The sequence below is a fragment of the Lissotriton vulgaris genome, chromosome 7 (genome assembly GCF_964263255.1).
Source record: "Lissotriton vulgaris chromosome 7, aLisVul1.2, whole genome shotgun sequence".
Lineage (NCBI taxonomy): Eukaryota > Metazoa > Chordata > Amphibia > Caudata > Salamandridae > Lissotriton > Lissotriton vulgaris.
Genome location: NC_141695.1, coordinates 472,233,744 through 472,239,743, shown reverse-complemented (window position 1 = coordinate 472,239,743; position 6,000 = coordinate 472,233,744).

The following is a 6,000-nucleotide window of genomic DNA, read 5'->3' as shown; positions in this document are numbered from 1 at the left end:
ATCTATCTATCTATCTATCTATCTGTCTATCTGTCTATCTGTCTATCTGTCTATCTATCTATCTATCTATCTATCTATCTATCTATCTATCTATCTATCTATCTCCCTCACTCTATCTATCTATCTATCTATCTATCTATCTATCTATCTATCTATCTATCTATCTATCTATCTACATATCTATCTATCTATCTATCTGTCGCCCTCACTCACTCTATCTATCTATCTATCTATCTATCTATCTATCTATCTATCTATCTATCTATCTATCTATCTATCTATCTATCTATCTATCTATCTATCTATCTATCTATCTATCTATCTATCTATCTATCTATCTATCTATCTATCTATCTATCTGTCTATCAATCGCCCTCACTTTATCTATCTATCGCCCTCACTCTATCTGTCTCCCTCACTCTATCTATCTATTGCCCTCACTCTATCTATCTATCGCCCTCACTCTATCTATCTATCACCCTCAATATATCTATCTATCGCCCTCACTCTATCTATCTATCTATCTATCTATCTATCTATCTATCTATCTATCTATCTATCTATCTATCTACCTATTTGAATGAATGAATGAATAAATGATTTAGGATTTATAAGGCGCAAAACTTAGCCCGAGGGCATCAAGGCGCATCGAGATGGTGCAGCTGAATGAGATGTAAAAACATGTGTCGACTAAAGGTAAGCTTCTGTGTATAGCCAGGTCTTCAAGGCTTTGCGGAAGAATGCGAGAGATGCATGGCCCTTGAGCTCAGCGGGAAGCGTGTTCCAAGTATCGGGGCAAGGGAGAAAAAGGCCCTCCCTCCCCATCTGGCCATAGCAGATCGAGGAACAGACAAAAGGTTCTTGTTGGTAAAGCGCAATGCCCTGTTAGGAGCATAGAAAGACACAAGGGACCTGATGTCTTCTGCTCCAGACCCATATAGGGCACAGTGGGTAAGGCATAGAACCTTAAAGTTTATCCTAGCCTGCATGGGCAGCCAATGCAGGTATTTTCTAATTGAGGAGCCCGATGAACGTCTGGGGGCATCCTCAACAAACCTGGCTGCCGCATTCTGCACTATTTGTAGGCGTTGAACTAGTCTTTTATTTATTCCTAAATATAGTGCGTTGCAGTAGTCCAAACGTGAAGAGATAAGGGCCACTGTGACCTGTTTCCGGGATTCCGGGGAAAGGTAATGCGCAATTTTTCTCAGAGATCTTAGGACACCACAACAGGTAGAGACCGTCCTGTTGACTTGTTTGTCAAAGGAGAGAGTGGTGTCAAGAATAACCCTCAGGTTACGGGCAGCATGAGGGGGCGTGGGGCAGGTTCCTAGAGCAGGAGGCCACCAGTCAACCGACCAGACCTCTTGTTTACCTCCGAAGATGAGAACCTCGGTCTTTTCCTCATTTAATTTCAGGAAGTTCTTAATCATCCAGCGCGCCACTGCTTCCATGCAGTTCCTGAAATTTAAGGCCGTGATGTTCACTGATTGAGATAAGGATACCATAATCTGGGTGTCGTCAGCATACGACAGAACTTCCAGTCCAAACGATCTTAGTAGCCTGGCGAGTGGGGGCACATAGATATTAAAAAGTGTGGGGCCCAAGGATGAGCCCTGAGGAACCCCACACTGCACAGGCTTAACGGGGCAGAGGAAGTCACCCAGCTTGACCCATTGCTTACGCAGGTTGAGAAAGGATGTCAGGAGGCTCAGCGCTGGCCCATCTACTCCCATCTCACTAAGGCGAGTAGCCAGAATGGTGGGGGACAGGGTGTCAAATGCAGCTGTAAGGTCGAGCAGGACCAGAAGGGTAGTCTGGCCACTGTCGACCTTAGCGCGGATGTTATTGACCACCACTGTGAGGGCGGACTCAGTACTATGCGCCTTCCTGAAGCCATGTTGAGAGGGATCAAGCAAGCTGGAGTTGTCCAGGAAGGTGCTCAGGTGGTGGTTGAGGTGGGCCTCGAGCATCTTGGCAGGAGCAGGCAGCAGGGAAATGGGGCGAAAGTTTTTTAAGATTGCAGGATCTAGAGTAGCCTTCTTCAAAAGGGGCTTAACATTCGCCATCTTCCATGATGCTGGGTAGACACCTTTGGAGATCCCAGGCTCATCACCTCCAGAAGCGGAGGTAGCAGGACGTCCCTACACTCCTTTAAAGTCTTTAGAGGACACAGATCCAAGGGGGATCCGGATTTAAGCTCATTCAAGAGTTGGTTAAGATGTTCCAGAGTGAGAGGGGGGAAATCTATCTATCTATCTATCTATCACCCTCACTTTATCTATCTCTCTATCTATCACCCTCACTCTATCTATCTATCGCCCCACTCTATCTATCGCCATCACACTATCTATCTATCTATCTATCTATCTATCTATCTATCTATCTATCTATCTATCTATCTATCTATCTATCTATCTATCTGCCTGTCTATCGCCCTCACTCTATCTATCTATATATCTATCTTTCTATCTATCTATCTATCTATCTATCTATCTATCTATCTATCTATCTATCTATCTATCTATCTATCTATCTGTCTATCTACCTGTCTATCGCCCTCACTCAATCTATCTATCTATCTATCTATCTATCTATCTATCTATCTATCTATCTATCTATCTATCTATCTATCTATCTATCTATCTATCTATCTATCTATCTATCTATCTATCTATCTATCTATCGCCCTCGCTCTATATCTCTATCACCCTCACTCTATCTATCTATCTATCTATCTATCTATCTATCTATCTATCTATCTATCTATCTATCTATCTATCTATCTATCTATCTATCTATCTATCTATCTATCTATCTATCTATCTATTTGTCTATCAATCGCCCTCACTTTATCTATCTATCGCCCTCACTCTATCTGTCTCCCTCACTCTATCTATCTATTGCCCTCACTCTATCTATCTATCGCCCTCACTCTATCTATCTATCGCCCTCAATATATCTATCTATCGCCCTCACTCTATCTATCTATCTATCTATCTATCTATCTATCTATCTATCTATCTATCTATCTATCTATCTATCGCCCTCAGTCTATCTATCGCCTCTATCTATCTATCTATCTATCTATCTATCTATCTATCTATCTATCTATCTATCTATCTATCTCTCTATCTATCTATCTATCGCCCTCACTCTATCTATCGCATCTATTTATCTATCTATCTATCTATCTATCTATCTATCTATCTATCTATCTATCTATCTATCTATCTATCTATCTATCTATCTATCTATCTATCTATCTATCTATCTATCTATCTTTCTATCTATCTATCTATCTATCTATCTATCTATCTATCTACCTATCTGAATGAATGAATGAATAAATGATTTAGGATTTATAAGGCGCAAAACTTAGCCCGAGGGCATCAAGGCGCATCGAGATGGTGCAGCTGAATGAGATGTAAAAACATGTGTCGACTACAGGTAAGCTTTTGTGTATAGCCAGGTCTTCAAGGCTTTGCGGAAGAATGCGAGAGATGCATGGCCCTTGAGCTCAGCGGGAAGCGTGTTCCACAGTATCGGGGCAAGGGAGAAAAAGGCCCTCCCTCCCCATCTGGCCTTAGCAGATCGAGGAACAGACAAAAGGTTCTTGTTGGTAAAGCGCAATGCCCTGTTAGGAGCATAGAAAGACACAAGGGACCTGATGTCTTCTGCTCCAGACCCATATAGGGCACAGTGGGTAAGGCATAGAACCTTAAAGTTTATCCTAGCCTGCATGGGCAGCCAATGCAGGTATTTTCTAATTGAGGAGCCTGATGAACGTCTGGGGGCATCCGCAACAAACCTGGCTGCCGCATTCTGCACTATTTGTAGGCGTTGAACTAGTCTTTTATATATTCCTAAATATAGTGCGTTGCAGTAGTCCAAACGTGAAGAGATAAGGGCCACCGTGACCTGTTTCCGGGATTCCGGGGAAAGGTAATGCGCAATTTTTCTCAGAGATCTTAGGACACCACAACAGGTAGAGAGCGTCCTGTTGACTTGTTTGTCAAAGGAGAGAGTGGTGTCAAGAATAACCCTCAGGTTACGGGCAGCATGAGGGGGCGTGGGGCAGGTTCCTAGAGCAGGAGGCCACCAGTCAACCGACCAGACCTCTTGTTTACCTCCGAAGATGAGAACCTCGGTCTTTTCCTCATTTAATTTCAGGAAGTTCTTAATCATCCAGCGCGCCACTGCTTCCATGCAGTTCCTGAAATTTAGGCCGTGATGTTCACTGATTGAGATAAGGATACCATAATCTGGGTGTCGTCAGCATACGACAGAACTTCCAGTCCAAACGATCTTAGTAGCCTGGCGAGTGGGGGCACATAGATATTAAAAAGTGTGGGGCCCAAGGATGAGCCCTGAGGAACCCCACACTGCACAGGCTTAACGGGGAGAGGAAGTCACCCAGCTTGACCCTTTGCTTACGCAGGTTGAGAAAGGATGTCAGGAGGCTCAGCGCTGGCCCGTCTACTCCCATCTCACTAAGGCGAGTAGCCAGAATGGTGGGGGACAGGGTGTCAAATGCAGCTGTAAGGTCGAGCAGGACCAGAAGGGTAGTCTGGCCACTGCCGACCTTAGCGCGGATGTTATTGACCACCACTGTGAGGGCGGACTCAGTACTATGCGCCTTCCTGAAGCCATGTTGAGAGGGATCAAGCAAGCTGGAGTTGTCCAGGAAGGTGCTCAGGTGGTGGTTGAGGTGGGCCTCGAGCATCTTGGCAGGAGCAGGCAGCAGGGAAATGGGGCGAAAGTTTTTTAAGATTGCAGGATCTAGAGTAGCCTTCTTCAAAAGGGGCTTAACATTCGCCATCTTCCATGATGCTGGGTAGACACCTTTGGAGATCCCAGGCTCATCACCTCCAGAAGCGGAGGTAGCAGGACGTCCCTACACTCCTTTAAAGTCTTTAGAGGACACAGATCCAAGGGGATCCGGATTTAAGCTCATTCAAGAGTTGGTTAAGATGTTCCAGAGTGAGAGGGGGGAAATCTATCTATCTATCTATCGCCCTCACTTTATCTATCTCTCTATCTATCACCCTCACTCTATCTATCTATCGCCCCACTCTATCTATCGCCATCACTCTATCTATCTATCTATCTATCTATCTATCTATCTATCTATCTATCTATCTATCTATCTATCTATCTATCTATCTGCCTGTCTATCGCCCTCACTCTATCTATCTATCTATCTATCTATCTATCTATCTATCTATCTATCTATCTATCTATCTATCTATCTATCTATCTATCTATCTATCTACCTGTCTATCGCCCTCACTCAATCTATCTATCTATCTATCTATCTATCTATCTATCTATCTATCTATCTATCTATCTATCTATCTATCTATCTATCTATCTATCTATCTATCGCCCTCGCTCTATATCTCTATCACCCTCACTCTATCTATCTATCTATCTATCTATCTATCTATCTATCTATCTATCTATCTATCTATCTATCTATCTATCTATCTATCTATCTATCTATTTGTCTATCAATCGCCCTCACTTTATCTATCTATCGCCCTCACTCTATCTGTCTCCCTCACTCTATCTATCTATTGCCCTCACTCTATCTATCTATCGCCCTCACTCTATCTATCTATCGCCCTCAATATATCTATCTATCGCCCTCACTCTATCTATCTATCTATCTATCTATCTATCTATCTATCTATCTATCTATCTATCTATCTATCTATCTATCGCCCTCACTCTATCTATCGCCTCTATCTATCTATCTATCTATCTATCTATCTATCTATCTATCTATCTATCTATCTATCGCCCTCACTCTATCTATCGCCTCTATCTATCTATCTATCTATCTATCTATCTATCTATCTATCTATCTATCTATCTATCTATCTATCTATCTATCTATGTATCTATCTATCTATCTATCTATCTATCTATCTATCTATCTATCTATCTATCTATCTATCTATCTATCTATCTATCTGTCGCCCTCACTCACTCTAT